The 22,008-nt window shown below is 37.3% G+C and overlaps 1 protein-coding gene across 8 annotated transcripts in view; it reads right to left on the bottom strand.

Annotated features, from left to right (window-relative positions):
• LOC127946194 (disks large-associated protein 1) overlaps positions 1-22,008 on the bottom strand; it is a 121,401-nt gene that overhangs the window by 81,427 nt on the left and 17,966 nt on the right. For 2 of the 8 annotated variants that reach the window (XM_052542584.1, XM_052542587.1), the window contains exon 1: positions 12,062-12,201. The exons of the other annotated variants lie outside the window; for them this stretch is intronic. The gene's annotated coding sequence lies outside the window, so the exon portion shown is untranslated. Of the gene's footprint in view, positions 1-12,061; positions 12,202-22,008 lie in introns of those variants that run through there. 8 annotated transcript variants of the gene reach the window in all.

Genomic DNA, 22,008 nt, shown 5'->3' with positions numbered 1-22,008 from the left:
TTTTTTTATACACGGAAAAGGCAAAGTTTGGATCAAGCCGGAAGCACTCTTGCAGTGCCTGACAGGGTTCAATACTAAGAACAATTTGGTTGTCTAAAGGGTAGATGCTATGACGATTACTGCATAATTGTTTAACGAATCCAATGAGCTGCTTCCGATATAAAGTCAGAAAATCTTGGTGCAGTCACTGTATTTGAAAATTTAAGTGTACAAAAAATAAATAGAATTTCCTGTGCCAGTGTACCTCGGATGAGTGCCATTAATCAGCGATATGGCCATTGTCAATCGTCATCTTGTCAGTGCGTGAGATTGACGATACGTATACGTATGTAATCATGCTTGGGTAAAGGAAGACAGAGACTCTGTTCTTGTCATGGCATGACTTTTTGCTGTTTTAAACCATGCGGGTGAAAGAAAGAGAGCCTATGGAATCACCGATAGTCTAAAAGAATATACTTTCAGATGCACTGATAAACTGATGTTAAATATGAATTTATTATATTTAAAACAGCTAGTTCATGTAATCGGGTACTATGGTCAACTCGCTTGTCTTGTGAAAAATTTGCTGCATCTGCACACGGAAGTTATCTATCTAAATGATCTGGAAATCGGTCAATGGTAAAACAATAGAGGATTTCATTTAAAGTTCAACAATTAAACCCTAATATGGACGTAAACGAACATGTTAAATATAGTATTCAAAACCGGTAAATATATTTGGGGTAAGGTTTAGTTGAAACTGATGCATTGGTCGTACGTGGTCCGGACCATGCGCCCTCATGATGAGACCGACACAACGCCACGGAAACAAAAGAATGAGATGCATTCTAACATAACGGAGGCATTAAACTTAGTTAGTGAGGCTTGTGTAAAATATTGCGCATACCAGATTACTTGTTACAGTGCAACGAAATACCTTGTATCTGCAGACGATGTACGTCTGTTTGTGGATTGAGACTTCTTCATCGCCTACAGGCTCGAATCATCCTTGCAAGCACGGGCAAGCGTGAAATGAAATAACGGAGCAGTTTGGTAGCTGAATTGTAGTGGCCGCCTAATAATGATAATAAAATACAATAATAGGAGAATGAGTCTAATATCGTCTTGACTATAATTGGTACGTAATACTATCACCACCACCTAGGATGAATAGGCATAACTTGGAAGCGGAGGTGATGTCGACTTTTGCCAGAAGAGAACCAACGACCCATTGAATGATGAAAAAGGATTTGAGGAGATACAGAAAAGGCTCCTGCGGGAGCAGACACTGCTGCGGCAGATACAGAAAAGGCTCCTGCGGGAGCAGACACTGCTGCGGCAGATACAGAAAAGGCTCCTGCGGGAGCAGACACTGCTGCGGCAGTGGGGAGATACAGAAAAGGCTCCTGCGGGAGCAGACACTGCTGCGGCAGTGGGGAGATACAGAAAAGGCTCCTGCGGGAGCAGACACTGCTGCGGCAGTGAGGAGATACGGAAAACAGATAAGTAAAGGGGTGCATGAGAAGAAGAGGAGAGATACACGCCATGAACACACCCCCGGAGCAGTGGGCAACCATTTATGCTGCAGCGCCCGGGGAGCAGTTGGGGGTTCGGTGCCTTGCTCAAGGACACCACGGTCATGGTATTGCCAGCCCGAGATTCGAACCCACAACCCTAGGGTTAGGGGTCAAACTCTCTAACCACTAGGCCCATCTTCCCCCTCCTTGGCTGTGGGAAGAGTAGACAGGTTAGTAACATTTGATGGGGCAACCTAAAAAATTAATGCATAGTCTACTGCGTTGCCAGCTTAGTGATTGGTTGCCTAATTTGACAATTCCTTAAGCCTTTGTCCACATTAGTACATTCCTGTTGGAAAAGCATCATTCCTCTTGTTTTGGCCTTCCAGCCTTTTTAAGCAGCCTCCAAAACTGGTAAATTTGAAACACTGGTTTCACATGGTAGTATAGACTTTAGAAACAGAGGTTTCTGAAAACAATGAACATAATTTAGTCTTGTAAAACATACCAATAGACATGATTATGGCAATGACATAAATTGCAGTTATGTGCTATTTACTTCCAAGCAGTTTCTAAAGATATTTACTTGCATGCTTTTCAATATTATAGACCTAGAAAGACAACAGAATTTTTTACTCACACTTGCTGTCCTGCGGCAAAACGAGGGTAGTGGTGTATTAGATAAATTCTAAGCGATCACGCCAATAAATGGTGAAATAACCCTAAATAAATTGATCCTGCCAGACTAATTGCATGAAACTTATGTCTGTGTGAGGTTTAAACATACACGGTAAGGCAGATAATATCTTTGGACATTTCAGTGTGGATGACGACTATGGGAAAAAAGCCTTGGCTTCGTGGTAAAAATTGGCATCGTCATCCAACAGAACTATGTCATGACCTCATTTAAACAAACTTTAAGCCACCTTCCATGGCACACGACATTTGGACACGATTGTCATATTTCTCCCTCTAGGCAGTCGTGCAGAACTTTCAAACTGGTCGTGCAGCAACTGTTACCTTGGCATGTTCACCATGGTAAAATTAATGATTTTAATGAATATAATGTATGAATACATCGTCACAAATCAGATGACCCCCAAATAAAACCGTAGGTTTTATGGGGCTAATCAAATAAATAATGGTTTAATAATTATTTCTTCCATAATTATTATAAACCACCATTTTACATAAATTGTGTTTGAAGAATAATGTTAAAGTTAACGAAATATTGGTAATTCTGACCTCGCAGTGCTGCAACAACGCGTCGACGTCATTGATTACGTCGACGTGCGCGTCACACGGTTGTTTACATCTCGCTTAACGGCATACTGGGAATGAAGAAAGTTGCAGTCTTTCAAGAAAACAGAGACCACTGTATGGGAATACTTTAAAAAGAGGACAAATAAAATGGCCCTTTGTTCACCTTGCAAAACCGATATGGTGTACCACGGCAGCACAACTGCGATGCGCGATCACCTCAGAGGAAAACATCTTGGCGCTCTCTGGTTACGATTTAACTGGTTACCGTGTGATCTGGTGACCAACTTCCTGGTTCAGGTCTGATATTCTTGCCTGGAAAAAAGAGTGAGTCGCGACGCGCATCGCGCCGCTTACATTATGAGCGCGCTTATCGCGCGCCTACATTGGAAATGACGTGATAAGTGAACGGCCCCTTAAAAGACGGCGCGCTGCGAGACAACAGTCACAGACCACCGAGCTACCCCGAATCAGCTCCAGATCTCTGGAAACCAAGCTAAACCATAGCAGAACCCAGACTACATTTTATGGTTTGTGATGCTAAAGAACATTTCATGACTACTGTCAATTTATGGCTACTGTGGTTTAATAAAAAGTCATATTTACCATAGTAAAATCATTTTCTTTGCCTCTTTATTATTTTATACTGTAAAAACTTAAAGGTTGAAATATTATATTAGAAGTTGTATATATTTTTGTAAAGTTCTCCAAAGGATTCAATGACTAATTAAAAAAAGAACATTAGATTAATAATTTATTGTAATAAAATAATTGTTAGATTAGTTGACAGAAAAAATAATCGTTATTTGCAGTTCTACCTTGCACCGATAGATTTGATTAGAAAACATCACATCCGGTTGGGCGTTCGCATACGGTCTAGTCGCAGAGATCAAATATTTGAACGCATCCGAGGCTCAAATCGGATCTGAAATTTCCGTATACGTATGTGATCAGAACTCCACGCAGCTGCCGCACTACTTTCTAGCTGCGAACCTGTATTTAGCGTCTAAACCTGAAAATGTATTGATTACGCCGCTAGAGGAGGCAGCCTCAAACTGCGTCTCGGTCGGAAAAGCCGCTGCGACAGGCTGAGCCGCGGTGGGTAAGAACTGAAGTGTGATTCCAGCACTCGAGGAGAGCCCGGTCTTGATCGGATCAATCGTGGTGTTAAGCGAGGCAAGCTCGAGCTTTGCATGGTCTATTGGCCAAGACGTGTGGCTTGGCGAAAAGAGCAGCTGTCGCGACAACGTTTGATAGTGCTCAGCGGCCGTGTTTAATGATCATGGGTATCAGCAAAAGTAGCAGATCTGAAAAATCCCCGGTACGGATCTCCTTGGTGGAAGAAAAATTGGGTCTGTGATAAGATGGCAGACAGAGCGAACCGGGATGCTGACAAACCATCAATGGAGACAGGTAGGCTAATTCAGCTGTATTTATACCCTAAGGATGATTATATTAAGTGGCTCCACCTGTGTTAATTAGGCTAAGTATCTGACGTGCTCCTCCCGAACCTTGTTATGAAACTGCATTTAAACTCACACCCTTGCCCCGAAGAGAATGGAAAACTGATACACTCTCAATGTGCATTAAATGAGGAATAAACTTTAGCATTGCCTTCAGACTAAAGTAAAGAGTAAAGAGAGAGTGCTGGGAGGATAGGATGACAGGAAACAAAAAGACGTCTTTTATGAAATCTACAGTGCTGTGGTGTTATCTTCACGACCGAGTTGAATGCTTGAGTTGTCCACTTTAACATGCATCAGCATACCCAACATCTGCATTTCAACAGAAAACAAGAAACCAAGACACACAGCTACAGTTTATACTAATTTAATTCTACCAGAAAACATTGTGCAGTCAGAAAATGAGCAAGAAGGGTATTGGAGATTCATACAGGTGTTTCTTGAGCTTGTGTGTACTGGGGTAGATTTTTATAAAAAAATATGGATTTTCATTTTGCTTTATGAAGAAACTTTTTACCATATATATATTACAATTATTACAGAATTACATTCTGGTGAAAATACATGTATTGTCTACTGATGGACATTATTAAACAACTTAAGCTTGAGAGAACATATAAAGGGGTTTTAGAGTTTATTTATATCCCAAAAGTGGCAATAGAAACACTATAATCTACAAGAATCAGAATCAGAAAGAGCTTTATTGCCAAGTATCCTTGCACATACAAGGAATTTGTTTTAGTGACATAAACTTCAGACAAAAACAGAGACAACAACACACAGACAAAAAAATAATAATAAAATAAAATATTAGGCTAATAAATAAGTGTATAAACAGCTGTGCTATAAATGATAATGGAATAGGATTGAGTAAGATGCAGGGATGTCTTAGAATGGAGGGGTAACAATTAAATATAAGGATATTGCACATTTTTATTGCATAAGCATAAGTGGGGAACATTTAACTGTTCATTAGGTAGTTTGCCTGGGGGAAGAAACTGTTCTTGTGCCTGACTATTCTGGTATTTGCGGCTCTGAGGCACCGGCCAGATGGCAAAAGTTCAAAGATGGGGTAACTTGGATGTGAGGGGTCCAGAGTGATTTTCTGAGCCCTTTTCCTCGCTCTGGATGTATAGAGTTCTTAAAGGGGGGGCAGAGGAGCACCAATAATCCTTTCAGCAGTCCGAACAGTTATCTGTAGTCTTATGATGTCTGATTTTGTTGCTGAACCAAACCAGACAGCTATTGAAGTACACAGGACAGATTCAATGACGGCTGAGTAGAACTGTTTCAGCAGCTCCTGTGGCAGGTAAAACTTCCAGAGCTGGCAAAGGAAGTACAACCTTTGTTGGGCCTTTTTGTCAATGGGGTCAATGTGAATGTCCTACTTCAGGTCCTGAGAGATGGTGGTTCCCAGGAACCTGAATGACTCCACTGCAGTCACAGTGCTGTTCATGATGGTGAATGGGGGAGGGCAGGGGGGTTTCTCCTGAAGTCCACGATCATCTCCACTGTTTTGAGCGTGTTCAGCTCCAGGTTTTTAAGACTGCACCAGACAGCTACAAATAACATTGCCATATTAAAACTACAATGTGATGTGTGCCCTTTTGCTTCTTGTCTCTTTCTAAAGTAATTTTTCTCTTCGACTACAACAAACTGACCCATATCTAGAAGAGTCAGCATCCATAAAGATTATGGGTGATAAATTTTGGGTGACCAGCGCTTATCAGGATCAACTAAACACTGGATTTTCAAAAGTATGTGAAATATAAAAATTTTGCGGCATAGAATCTTTAAAATATGTCTGAGAGTTTTACACACCAGGCTGTTATTGTGGCGACATTTCCACGCCCCGAAACCTGATGATGTCAGGGAAAGGAACAGGACCCAACTGCGGTAGAATGAATGAGGCGTTTTATTGAGTTACTCAGAGGACTTAATCCGTTGGAGCACGAGACAGTCAGCGCTCTGCATGTACAGCCAGCTCGAAGATCCCTACGGCGACCGCCGCACAGCAGCAAGGAACAGGTGGCAGATCAGCGCTGGAGAGCCAAAGCGTCCGAAGGCAATGCACAGGTGAGTCGAGACAGCCGCCTGGTTGATGTGGAGTACTGAGTACGAGAGGCAAAGCAGGGGGGGGGGGGGGGAGAGAACAAAAAAACAACAGCAGGTCGACTAGATAGAGAAAAGACACAAAAACCGGAGTCAGGCAAACTATGACAAGCAACAAGAAGCTTACTTTAGCAACGCTTACGGACTGACACAAGATAGCAAACACAAGGGTATGATAAAGGGAAGAAAATCAGAGTAAGACAGGGTGCAGGTGAGGGAGAAAACGTTAACAGGGATAACAAGAGGGGCGGAGAAAACATAGCGGGAATAGTGAAACACCTGGCGAGCCAGCAAAACCCAAATCATGTGCTCCAGGACAGAAAAGGCCTCAGCCCCCACTGAGATCATGACAGATGATGAATGAAACAAACTGTGATTGGTTTGTTTGACAATGATGGACCTTCAGTCTGAAGGTCTGGCTATGCAAGACTAAAGGCACTGTGTATATTTCGGTTTCCTCTGGTTTTTGCAAGCTCACCAAGTAATGAAGTAAATTACACATGGAATCCTTTCTGATGGATCAGCAACTGTCAAGAGATTCAGGTGAACATCTACAATCATGGCAGCTTAGGAAGAGTGCAATCCAATTTCCATCAGATCTCTGGGGACAAAAGATTTTCAGATGCCATTGCTTTTTTCCTCATAATTGTACAGCCCCAAATCTGAAAAAATTGGGACAGTATGGAAAATGCAAAAAAAAAATAAAAAAGAAGTGATTTCTAAATTTACTTTGACTTGTATTTCATTGCAGACAATATGAACAAAAATTATTTCATGTTTTGTTTGGTCAACTTCATGTCATTTGTAAATATGCATCTTTCCTGTCATTCAGACCTGCAACACATTTAAAAAAAAGTTGGGACAGTAAAGCATTTACCACTTTGTATTGTTGCCATTTCTTTTCACCAGACTTAAAAGACGTTTAGGGACTGAAGACACCAAGTGGTGAAGTGTTTCAGGTGTAATTTTGTCCCATTCTTCCTGCAAACAAGTCTTAAGGTGCACAACAGTACGGGGTCCTCGTTGTCGCATTTTGCGATTCAAAATGCGCCACACATTCTCTATTGGAGAAAGTTTGGGACTGCAGGCAGGCCAGTCAAGTACCTGTACCCTCTTCCTCCGCAGCCAGGACTTTGTAATGTGTGCAGAATGTGGTTTTGCATTGTGTTGTTGAAATATGCATGGACGTCCCTGGAAAAGATGTCTTCTTGAAGGCAATATATTATGCCTTCGCAGAAGTGCAAGTTACCTTTGCCAAGGGCACTGACACAACCCCATACCATGACAGACCCTGGCTTTTGGACATGTTGCTGGTAACAGTCTGGATGATCCTTTTCTTCTTTGGTCCGGAGCACACAGCGTCCATTCCTCCCAAAAAATACCTGAAATACTGATTTATCTGACCACAGTACATGTTTCCACTGTGTGATGGTCAATCCCAGATGCCTCGGAGCCCAGAGAAGTCTACGGCGCTTCTGGACACTGTTAACATATGGCTTCCTTTTGGCACAGTACAGTTTTAACTGGCATCTGTGGATGTAACTACGTATTGCGGTACTTGACAAAGGTTTGCAAAAGTAGTCCTGAGCCCATGTGGTGATATGATGAGCATGATGAGCATGATGCAGTACTGCCTGAAGGATCGGAGATCACAGTTGTTCAGCTTAGGCTTGCGCCCTTGTCCTTTAGATTCCTTGAATCTTTTAATTATGTTATGCACTGTTGAATGTGAAATATCCAAATCTCTTCCTATCTTTCTTTGAGGAACATTGTTTTTAAACTTTTCAATAATTTTCTCACGTATTTGTTGGCAAACTGGCGATCCTCGGCCCATCTTTGCTCCTAAAGGATTAGACCTTTCTTGGATGCTGCTTTTGTACCAAATCATAACTACAATCACCTGTTGACATCACCTGTTTCAAATCACATCATTATTTATCCATTTTACCTCATTACTAGCCCTAAATTGCTCCTGTCCCAACTTTTTTTTAAATGTGTTGCAGGTCTGAATGACAGGAAAGGATGCATATTTACAAACCCTTACGTAAAATAAACATGGTTTTATTATGGTAAGACTGTAGTAACCCATGTTTTTTTGGCGTATTGACTCCCATTTGTCTAACCACAGATTTACTACATATACCGTGGTTAAACTATGGTTAATATAGCAAAACCATGGTTAATTTGTGGTTACCATGGTTTAACTATAGTAACCATGGTTTTTTGGTTTAATTTGTAGTAAAACCATGGTTAATTTTCGTAAGGGAATGACACAAAGTTTACCAGACAAAACATGAAATATTTTGTGTTCATATTGTCTTCAATGAAATAAATAAAGTAAATTTAGAAATCACTACTTTCTTTTTTTATTTGTGTTTTCCATACTGTCCTAACTTTTTCTGATTTGGGGTTGTAGTCTTCGGGATACAAGTGCTGCTGGGCAGCTGTTCACTCTTTAGGAAGTCAGAGCAGCTATCCCACACTGCACGTTGAGCCTTTATGCTGACATCTGAGGTTGAAAAATTACAAGATTTAAGCAATTTTAAAGGTGTCTGTGTAGATCAAAAAGCTTCAGCAGAACCTGTTACACTGGGAAAGGCTTAGCTCATTGTTGAGTAAGCAAAAAGTGGCCTCAGGAGAAATTTGCAAGTGAAATTTCAGCACTCCAGTGTGGATTTGCTTGGGAGGCACCAACATGGGCAACTTGAGAGCACAAGGCAATAATGATGTGTCATATGCATCAAACTTGACAAGATGCATGATTTTAAATTGAAGTAAAAAATTAAATTAAAAATAATAATATACTCAATCAAACAAAAATCAATTCATATACGCTCGCGCACGTCAGCTATACAGGCGTTAATACTGAATGTTTAACATTATATTGATTGCATAGATATATCCTACGTAGACAACCTTAATCTCTAATAACTCTATTCTGCTATCTGTTGTTCTGTTATCTGTGTTTCTTTGTCTGAATATGGCACTAATCACATGCTGTGCGTTATCTGTGTTTGATATCAGGGCATTTTAATGAGTACGAGTACAGAAGCTGATACCAATACTACCCAACACCTTAACAACCACCTAAAAAAACCCTGGCAAACATCTACAATACACCAGAACATACTTAGCAATGCCCTAGAAATCACCTTGAAAACCCCAGCAACGAATTAGACCCTCTACCATCTAACCATCTACAACACCCTAACTAGCAATGTCCAATCTTTAATATCTTTAACAACCTAGCAACCTATACAAAACCCTAGCAACAACCTAGAATACCTTAAAAAAATTCTAGTTATGCCCAAGTAGACATCTGCAAAACCCAAGCAACCACTTAGCAATGGCCGGGAAATCACCTAGAACACCCTGGAAAAAGCGCGGACAACCATCTACAAAACTGTAGATCACACCTTGCAATGCCAAAACATGCATCACAAACACCCTTACAACCGATTGGCTATGCCAGCAATGCCCTTGCAACCATGTAGAATACCCATTTTGAGTATCAACCACTTAGCAATAGGCAAGCAATCGTCCATAACACACTAGTAGTCACCTAGCAACTATTTAAAAATCCCAAGCATGCCCTAACAACCACCACAAACACCTAACAATGAATGTTCCAACAATCATCCTAAACCCTACAAACAACTTAGCAAACATCTACAAAACCCTAGATGTTACCTAACACTGTCCTAGCAAACATCTCAAACACGTTAACCACCACCTAGCTGCCATCTGTAACACCACTTAGCCACCACTGGCCAAGCAATCATCTAGAACACCCTAGCAACTGCCAAGGAAAGCCTGAGCATTCCATTGACAACATTTTCTGTAATTTATGAGACAACACTTTCCTACTATTGACAGAATTTTCCGTAATTTATGAGACAACGCTTCCCAGACACTAATGTAATTTTCCAGCTTTCCGTGTTTTCAGTGGTATACAGTAAGGGGGCGCTATAACACATATTCTGAAAAAGTACTGAATGGCTGGCTCAAACACACATGAAGAAGAACCAGAAACAAGCAATTGCAAATGCAAGCAGATGCAAATGCGAAATAACACAATAATCAAATGTTAAACAGCATATAAATCAAAACTGCCTAAAGTTTCTGATCGAAATGTTGAGCCAGGAGGTGGTACAGGACTGTATTAGTTTTAGGGGTATTTTTTATATTATTTTTTTTATAAAACTTGGCCACATTCGATGGTTGATAAAAAGAGAATGCATGAAGCTAAAGAAAACTTTTCTCTTTTAAAAAAAAAAGTGAAGTGAAGTGACATTCAGCCAAGTATGGTGACCCATACTCAGAATTTGTGCTCTGCATTTAACCCATCCAAAATGCACACACACAGAGCAGTGAACACACACACACTGTGAGCAAACACACGGAGCAGTGGGCAGCCATTTATGCTGCGGCAGTTGGGGGTTGCTCAAGGTCACCTAATTGGAGGTATTGAAGGTGGAGAGAGAGCTGTTCATGCACTCCCCCCACCCACAATTCCGTCCGGCCCGAGACTAGAACCCACAACCCTTCGATTGGGAGTCCAACCCTCTAACCATTAGGCCACGACTTCTTTTAAGCAGAGTCTGTGTTCTTTTAACAAACTGCATGAAAATGTTCTGGTGGTGACTGGCAAGTTAATATTATCCAATAATAATAAACAGTTTATCTGTTTATTATAGACAAGTAAAACAAAATTAAAACACACATACTCTTCCCTAATATTTCAATGAGAGGCATCTGTTGAGCAAGAGGCTTTACTGCAAAAAAATGGCACAGCAAAAGTTGCACTATAGACCTGAATATAACTGATGGGGTATTGTACACTATCCACTTTACTGTACGCGGAGCTTCCTCGTGATCGCTATAATTTGTGCAGTCTTGTTCTTTACTTACATTTAATTAATTAGACATAATTAAATCAATATGATTATTTTGTGTATTAAGTTCTTGCTAGATGCACGAGTTTCACCAACGTGTTCTGTGTCATAAAATAACTGCTTATCAAAACCAAGGTTGACGTCACTGTATTCTGTTTGCACCTATCTTTATTTGTGCTTCTTTTAGACACATGATTAGGTAGTTAATTAGCGGAGGTGTTCTGTGTATCTACAGTAGGACGGGATTTAGCGATGTAGGCTATTTGTGAAGTGCTTCTTTACTTTATTATTAATCTTTATTGTTAATCATATTGATAAGAAATTAGATGTATATGTAAAGTGCATAGGCTAATTTAATTAAGTTTTGTTCTATAATGTTGTAATCGTTTTTTTCTACACACACACACACATACACTACACGTACACATGAACGATCTTTTCGAACAGAAGCTTGTAACGCACATGATATCTGTCACAGCATATAATGACTACTAAAAATTACAAATTATATATAATTTTATTTCAAATAAAGGGAGAAATTAAAAGTGAGTTTAATCCAAGCAGCTCTAAAATAATATTTTGTGATGTCGAGATAACGAGAAAATTAAGTCGTTGTAACGAGAAAACAAGAAGGAAAAAAATTATAATGCATGGCCGCTTAGAACCGTATAATTATAATGCCATGGGATGCAGAGCCAAAAAACACACACAGATGCTTACGCACAAACAAATACATGCATTCAAACAAACAGATCACAGCAGTTCTGTGCCAGTGCTAATTGAATTTTGTTCACATGCAATAAAATATACAGACATTGATATTCAGAATACACACCCCACTGTTTATGATCCACAGCCTCCCATTCTCTAAACACATGCACGAGTGTACACACTGTCATCACTCACATATGGCTTCTCTGGTGTGCATGGGCAGACACAGACCCACATCTTCACACACAGACACACAAGAGTATACACCACTGTTGTTTAGGAACTTTAGGGCTGAAGCACTCTAATGTAAATCAGGCCACATCAGCATGACGTTTGCACATCCACAGCATGAAAATGAGATGTGGCTGCAAGCATACACGCACACACACACACACACACACACACACACACACACACACAGGATGCAAATCCTGCGTGCATCATGCAATAATAAAAGTGGGTAGAAAACAAGTAGGATAAAAATAAAAGAGATAAAGAGCAGCCAAAATCAACACAGTATAATTGCATTTTATATAGTATAGAAGCGGAATAGTTTTAGAAAGGAAAGAGTTAATTGTTGCAAGCCAGATTCACACTTACATCATTCACATGGGTTCCAGAGGTCAATGTTAGGAGTATTTGTGCTAACCGTTGAGCTATATCTTCAACATTTCTGATATTTAAAATACAAAAGTTAGATCCTTTCTTTGTTTCTATGTAAGCAATTTAATAAAATTTTCAATAAATAAATAAATGCTTTTTGTAATGCATATTATTTTTATATTCAAAAGATAAGTGTATGATTTGATTTCAAACATTACTGAAATAATTTTTTACTCATTAATGCTTATTTTAGTATTACTAAAAGACCTTTGAATCAATTATTCAAACAGTTCATTTAAACAAATTCAGGAACAAAACTAATGACTCTGTGAGTCATTGAATCATTCACTCAAAAGATCAATTCAAAAATAATGATTAAAGGCAGGGTATATGATTGGTTCAAAAACATGTTTTGTTATGCTGGTTGAAAGTCTCTTCACATCCTGATAGTAATCACGAAATTAAATTGTCTAAATGTATTTATATGTATTTATATTGTCTGTGGAAGGCGTAGGACCATAAAATCCTCATCCAATCATATCCCTCGGTCCAAATGCAAGAACAGATTATCCTGCCTGCTTGTCAACTTAAGTATTTACATACCTCTGCTCTGCACACATGATACATCATCCATTATGCTTTTGCAGACCAACCGAGAATGGAAATAATTATTATTGGAATATCATGTGCTTTGTACTGTAATGTTTTCTACCCGGTGAATGAGACATGAGGTAATCGGACATTGTTGCATTCAACCCTCCACCAATGCTATCTCGCCTCTGGTAAAGATAGAGTTAGAAAATAGAATACGTTTTGTTTTGTTTTGTTTTTTTTTTTTTTTTTTATTAGTCTGATGGTACACTGACTTCTTATAAGGTGAATGGCTTATTTTTATTTCCCATGCCCCCCCCTAAACATTTGTTCTGGGAGTTTGTAAGTTTGGTGAGAGCAGATATGAAGTTCCACGAAAAGTGTAGATTGCTTTTATGGCAGTAACAAATTAATTGCACAAAAGCGATATATTTATGACTTTTTATGAATTCCACTCACTTATCGGTAGGTTGCTCCAAGGTTGCAAATATATGTAAAACCACATACAGCTGCTTTAAATTGCTCTTAGAGATCAATATAAGACCTCTAATTACATATGATCTCCATGACATAAACCACTTTTCCCACAGGGAAGTTTATCCATAAATACCAATATATATTTTACAGTCTACAACATCGATCATTATCCAGTCAACTGACTCCATCCGGAATGCACACAGATGAGTTGAAGGCTTGTGTGAACTTTCTCACGTAAAAATGAAGAGTGAGAGTTGTGAGTTAAAGGAAAAAAAGCCTAGATAAATACAATGAGGGAGGAGAATACCAAGTTAATTAAGTTTTTTTTTAAGTCGATTAGCCTGAGAGAAGATACACAGTCTGAACCATTGAAAAAACAGGAGAATGAGTGATGGGAGAGAGAGAATGGAAAGTAGCACAAGGACAATACACATGCAAGTAGCTATCATATACATACATACTGTTTATAGATCTAGGTCCAAATTTAAGACTTATATATTTCTATTGCATTTAAAATGTAAATCAATTTGTATTACATAGTTTTAAACAAACTAATAAACTTAATGTGATGCACAATCAGGCATACACAAAATGAAACAGCTCATCTCCTGTATGGGCAGGTGAGCCAGTGCCGCATTAAAATATTAATTCACTTGAAAACATTGAACTGTATAAAAAAAAAAAAAACACACACACAGATTCAGTCCTAAACTTGTAAACGTGTTCTGCATTATTCAGCATAAGCATTTCTAGACTTTTTTAAGTCGTGAAGCGAGATGGATCTATTGAGATTTAATGCATGGCTTCAGCAGACAGGTTGGATATGATTGTACTAAGAAGGGGCAGAGAGTGAAGCTGTCCTCAGGAGCTCAAAAGCAGCCCACCTTTTTCCAATGGTGAAAGGGACCAGCCCATTTGTATTTACCTTATGTGAACATAGTTCGGGACAGTGCTATAAAGAGACAGTGTGTATGTTTATTAGTTTGCTTATGTTAAAACTGTGTATTCCAAATTGATGAAAATTTTATATGTTATTATATTATTTTAATACATAAATTTTACATTTAGACCTCTCTCTCTCTCGCTCTCTCTCTCTTCGCACATGGACAGAACCTATATGAGGATATATGTGCATATATGAAACCTATATGCAGTTTATATGCACATATATGCTACATATATACAGCATATATGATAATATATATGCTGCATACAGTATATGCGTATATACTATAAGCAAAACACATATATAAGTGCATATATGTACATAGGAAAACGGCCAATTTTATATATGTCACATATATTAAACACCTATAACAAAACCTATATTAAAACATATGTTTATATACCGTATTTTTCAGACTATAAGTCGCACCTGAGTATAAGTCGCATCAGTCCAAAAATATGTCATGATGAGGAAAAAAACATGAATAAGTCGCACTGGACTATAAGTCGCATTTATTTAGAACTCTTGGTTCATGTCAAATTAATTCTGATAAATAAGTCGCACCTAACTATAAGTCGCAGGACCAGCCAAACTATGAAAAAAGTGTGACTCATAGTCCGGAAAATACGGTAGATTGTTTCTATGTGGGTTTTGTATATATATATATATATATCTATATATATATATCTATATATATATATATATATATATATATATATATATATATATATATACATATATATATATATATATATATATATATATATATATGTATATATATATATATATATATATATATATATATATATATATATATATATACATATATATATATATATATATATATATATATATATATGTGTATATATATATATATATATATATATATATATATATATGTATATATATATATATATATATATATATACAAAACCCACATAGAAATAATCTATATATATATATATTAGTGCTGTCAAAATTAGCGGCATAACACATTCGATTAATTTGAAATATTTAACGCGTAAAAAAAAAATAACGCAATTAACGCGGTTGCAGTTTTTTTTATTTCCGGTTGTGGCCTATGTGTGTTCAACCAAGGGGCAAGGAACTCGACCGGAAGTTGAAGTCGGGTGGGGGCTGCCATCTTTTAGCAGAACTTCACTTGCGTTAGCATTCCCATTGACTCCCATTCATTTTGGCGTCACTTTGACAGCGAATAACTTTACATCTGAGGCGTTTAAAGACTCTGTCCATTATTTATTTCTAAAGATACACGACAATGTATAAAGGGCTCCATTACCTTCAATGTTACATTATGGCCCCGTATAAACAGTTTTTGTAAGAAATAGGCTAACGATTGCGTCATAACCACTCGGCTCTCTGTCGCATTACCGTACAGACAGGTGGAGAAGCTCGCAGGCAATTAACTTAATATGGCGTATTGGCATTACATTTTAAAATACTATACAAAATAATTAATCAGAATACTTACTCCTGCTCACTCACAACAAAGAACTCCCCGCTCAAGCTCGCCGTCTCTGCAAGATTAACGATTGCAGTTTGCACGCACAGCTACTAGATGATTTACATCTGTCAGACAGGTTGCTGACGTCGTCAAGCTTCGTTTGAGTCTGCGCGTCAGAAACGGAAGTGCTAAAAAACGCTAAAACTGGGCTTCATTTGTCTCAATTGAGTTCCAATGGGGTCGCTGTGTCCATTTCTTTTACTGTCTATGTGTTCAACGTGCAAAGAAATATGGATAAGACCAAGGAAGGACTTTTAGACGGAAAGTTTCAGTATAAAACTCTGCCGGATTACTCTTCAGTCTGCCACAAGAAACATTACTCTTCATTCAGTCTGCCACAAGAAACAGCAACATTAAAATCATGAACTCAAATGTCATTGTTTAAAAAAAAACAACAAAAAAAACAATGACTGTTAATTACAGTGCGTAAATCAGACCTTTGTGTAACGCTAACGTTAATAAGCTTAAACGAAAATAACGAAATAATTGTGTAGCGGAGTATTTTTTGTACACAGTGCCGCGAACTGTCAGTCACTCCTGTGCGCGTGCATCACTGTCCTCCTCGCAGCTGCAGCAACTTGCGCTCTCTCTCTTCATCAAGCTTTAAAACAAAAAGGGGACAAAAATATCATATTGTCTTTGTGCATAGGCTATAGATTAATTAGATAAATGAATATCTAAATTTGTGCCTTGCCGTCTACGGTATTTTTTTAGAACTTAGAAAAAAGATGCTGCAGCCAATGAGCAGCCAGCGGGGGCTGGTTGCAGGATGACTCAACCTCCGCAGACAGTTTTTAATGTTTATCAGACAATAAATACTCAAGATTTTGCTTTAGTATAATTTTCGGGACAATTAGGGCCAGATTCGGGAGTCGGGACAACAGTTTAGATTTCGGGACTGTCCCGAATTTTTTTGCAGTCCACTTAGAATTCAACATGGAAATCATTTTTGTTTTTTTATTGGCATTGATTGTTTTGAAATTCAAAGGGCACTTACATGCCTGTGTTTTTATTTCTGTAATAAATATGGCTTTCAAGCCAACAGTAAATTTGGAGGATATTGATGGTTTATTGCAGGTATGTTGTTTACATGAGAAAATCTGTGTAACAAGTTAAACAAAAATTCCAATAAACAATCATATTTTGAATTTAAATAGTTTCTTTGTCTTGAGTTTACATTAATTATTTACATTTTGCATTTACATATCCAAAAAGTTTCAGTCTTTTAATTGCGATTAATCGCGATTAATTTTAAAAAATTGTGCGATTAATTAGTTAATTTTTTTTTAATCGATTGACAGCACTAATATATATATATATATATATATATATATATATATATATATATATATATGTATATATATATATATATATATATATATATATATATATATATATATATATATATATATATATATATATATATATATATATATATATATATATATATATATATATATATATATATATATATATATATATATATATATATATTGCATCCCGTACGGTATGGGTAAATACACAAATATGCTCATTAATGAAAAGGGTTAACTAGATGAGCCTCTTACAGCTAAATCATTTAGCATGATCCAGTGAGCAGTGTGTGTATCTGCATATGTGTGTGTGTGTGTATGCAAATGTGCTTGCAGCCTTACACTTGTATATTAGAACAGAACTATCAATCAAAACAGGTCAGTAATGGCATTTCTCACACATTGGTGGTCTCTAAACCCAAATCCCAGTGGACAGCTAGTCTATGTGATATTCTAATGAGGTTAAGCTGTCCAGATTTATTAAAGTAATTGCTGTATCTCATCACAAAGACCGGGTTGCAGCAGTAATAGCAGCCTTGCCTCACGATGGATGATTGGCCCATTAAATTTTCTTCATCAGATGATTGCTGATTTGTATGCGAGCATTGTTTTGATGCATCTTAATTTGATTTTAAATTATTTGTATATATATATAATGCTGATAAACATTATACCGCATTTCATGCAATCCTTCAGAAGCGTGTGTGAAGCCGGAAGAGACGGCAGCATGACCTTTAATCTGAACTTAACCATACTGATCACTAAATATCATGAGGGGAAAGGTTAGAGACTCTGTGTGTGCGCGCATGTATGATTGAGTATGCAACATTTATGAGTCACCTGGCATCATGTTTTATTAAACAACTATACATTTAGCATTCAGGAATTCACAATGCATTAATTTGGAGTGATTTGAACGGAAATGTTTATAATATTCACAACCGTTTGTGAATCGTTTGACTTCTAATGTATCAAGGGATTTTTGTGAAAACATATGAAGGTAAATATTATATTATATTATATTATATTATATTATATTATATTATATTATATTATATTATATTACATCCTTTATGTTCATTTCAGTGTTTTAGAATTTACACTTTAAAATACTACAGTATGTATTAATATTATGAATTAATTTTTAGCTTTATATTTACACTTTTCATTTTAATTTAAGCAATTTAGTTATGTGCTTTGTCATTTTAGTACTTCAACTTATTATTTCAGTTAGTTGCTAAGGCATTTTTAATTTAGGCAACAAAAAAAAGTAGAATCATTTTAGTTAACAATAACTGCATTGGTTCATTGAGTGAAAAATGTGTGAAACATGCCTTTATTTAAACTAATTAAAACGTTGAAAAATTTTATTAAAAATGAAAACATTTTAATTTTTATTCCGTTTTTGCTTATATTGTATCAATAATACTGCATATTCAGACACCCTACTCATGTTAATGTGTTTTGCATATATAATAGAGAAGTGTGCATATTCAGTTCAGTTTCTATGTTAGCTCACTGCAGATTTATTTAAATTTACTTGATTGAATGAACAATTATCCATCTTTTAGGATACGAGAAGTAAAGAAATCAGGCACAAGGAAGAGTTGGCGCTATAAAAATGAAATTTTGGAAATAGAAAATAAAGCAGAAATAGAAAAAAGAAGAGCAGAGACAGGATATTAAGACCTGGATAAGCTCCAGAGCTTCCCGTTCAGGAGGTCCCCACATGCTGAGGACTCTGGTTAAAGTGGCAGTGCAGGCATAAACACTGAACACAGGAGGAGTCACTTATCAGCAGAAGACGCTGACCTGGAAATGTCTCCCGCTGGTTTACAGCTCAGTGCACTGCAGTCATCCCTTCTTTATAAACTAGATTACAAAATGGATTAACTACTGTTCATTAATCCATTCCAAGTGTGTCAATCACGCTGGGACGCTTCTCCTGAAACCTCACTTTCGAGTGTTGCAGGCCAGTTACAGGTGCTTCTAGGCAACAACCACGCTCTCTTAAGCCTGCAACTGCCGTAGGTATAGCCTACATCATATTACTTTTAGCATCTTATCTACTCTCTCTCTCTCTCTCTAATTGGATCATTGACGTTGGATCGACTTTCGCAGAGAGGAAATGTAAGGAGACTGATGGGATTACCTCTTTCACACTTGCCATGTGGGTATGAGCGTGTGTGCATGTATCTGAAGACTTGTATTTTTTTCATAACTGCTGATGGAGACGCACCATTGCCCGAGGGGCAACTTTTCTCTGATAGTAAACAAGTAAATCATAACAGATGAAAAAAGGAGGGAAAAAATGCACTTAGAGGTACTGAGTCATTGCTGCATAACTGTCACTCAAAGCTACAGTCAGTGTGTCAGCAGCCATAGAGAAAGTGCCATTCGTCTGCACTCTGGCCTGCATCTTTCGGCTTTGCACGTCTTGATGTTTCATTAGTTACTTTAAGGAACCACAGTAATCTAATCTCATTTGCCTTTGATATTGTTTTGTCAATACCATTTTTGATCAAATAAATGCTGCATGGGTGAGCATAAGAGACTTCTTTCAAAACCTTTTAATTATTCCTAACATTTGATTGGTAATGTGTATATATATATATATAAATAATTTATATTTAAAGTATAGTAATATTAATATATGGTTTTTAGATGTGAGGATGCAATAAAACACCACACATACACACACATACAAACACACACACTTAGAGAGAGACAGAGAGAGAGAGAGAGAAATGATTTACACAATGACTTCACTCTGCAGGAATTTGCATATGATTTGCATGTGATATGAATATGGCCCTCCACACACACACACACACACATACAGTCATCCGCTGTATGCATACACAATCATGTTTTGTCATCTACAAATGGGGTCAGATTAGCCTAAAAAATTATTCATTTACAAAATAAAATAAATAAATGCATAACAATGTAATGCATAACATAATTTAAATTTAAAAAATGTGATTCGTAAATACAAAACACAATTCACAAATCATCCCCTTGGAATTATAAGGTTCTATCTGCATTCTGAGTAGTTTTGAGATATTGAGCTCTGAAGTTTTTGTGTTCCATAGACTTCTGTAGATAGAACCTTTTTGTTTTTTCAATAAAAAAATCCCAAAATGTACACAACTTAAAATAAAACATCACATAATGTAAATTGTCACAGAATAAGAAAATGTGAATAATTCAATTTTGACAAAAATGTCAGATAGAACCTTATAATTCCAAGGGGACGGAATACACAAGTAAAAGCATAAATATTTCCCTAAATGCTCACACAAAAGCATCTTACCTAATATGTAAAATGTTTACACAAATCTGTATATATATATAAAGTTCTTGAATTAATTTCCATCACACATTTATGAATAATGTTACATGTATTTATGGATTGTTGAATCTGCATTTGCAAATCGTCACACGTGCGTTGACTGCTTTGAATTTGATTGGTGGACTAAAAGCTCACAGCAATTTGCCGAACGGAACATCCTCCCAAAAAAAATATTTATGAATCTTAACCTGTCAGGAAGATCTCAAAAAAAAAAAAAATTCAAAGCAGTCAACGCATGAGTGGCGATTTGCAAATGCAGATTCAACAATCCATAAATACAACATTCATAAATGTGTGATGGAAAATAATTCAAGAACTTGATTTATACATATTTGTGTAAACATTTTACATTTGTTTAGGTAAGATGCATTTGGGGAAATATTAATGCTTTTACTTGTGTATTTATGAACGGTTTTGAATTTACAAATCGGATTTTGTAAATGTAATTTGTGCTGTGCATTTATGAATTCTGTTTTGCAAATTTTTTTAGGCTGATCTGGCTCCATATTACACAGCCAACCAAAGCCCTATCATTGCCAACATCTGCATTGAGTTTCTGCATAACCTAGATCCATTCGTAATGCAGTCTATACTACAATCGCTTCAGAAAGACAAACACAATAGCTTGATCTCATCTCGTCTCTGATGTATACATACACAAAGGCAGTCAGTGAGGACAGTGGGATGACAGCCATGTCCGATCTGTCAACTCTCAGTCTCTGAGGAAGTTCTGCAAGTGTGTGTGTAATCAGATCATGATCCTCCAGCACTGAATCTTGTCAATGCCTGTTAATCACTCTGCCAAAAGATGCCTCAAATACAACGGAGTCCAAAAATAGACCACTGAAAAAATATTTCAACCTGGAAATAAGCTGAATTTTGAACAACTAAAAAAAAAAAAAAAATTATGTTTAATAAAATTATACATACATACAATTTAAATAACCACTTGTTACAACCAAGGTATGCAGAATACCATCTCTGAACCCTGAAGCAGATGGGCTACAGCAGCAGAAGACCACACTGGGTGCTGCTCCTGTCAGCTAAGAACAGGAAACAGAGGCTACAATTCGCACAAGCTCACCAAAATTGGACAATAGAAGACTGGAAAAACATTGCCTGGTCTGATGAGTCTTGATTTCTGCTGTGACATTCAGATGGTAGGGTCAGAATCTATGCTGCCTTGACTCAACGGTTCAGGCTAGTGATGGTGGTGTAATGGTGTTGGGGATATTTTCTTGGCACACTTTGGGCCACTTAG

Source organism: Carassius gibelio, chromosome A24, assembly GCF_023724105.1.
Source record: "Carassius gibelio isolate Cgi1373 ecotype wild population from Czech Republic chromosome A24, carGib1.2-hapl.c, whole genome shotgun sequence".
NCBI lineage: Eukaryota > Metazoa > Chordata > Actinopteri > Cypriniformes > Cyprinidae > Carassius > Carassius gibelio.
The sequence above is the reverse complement of the archived record's forward strand: the minus strand, read 5'-3'. Positions and strand labels throughout refer to the sequence as shown.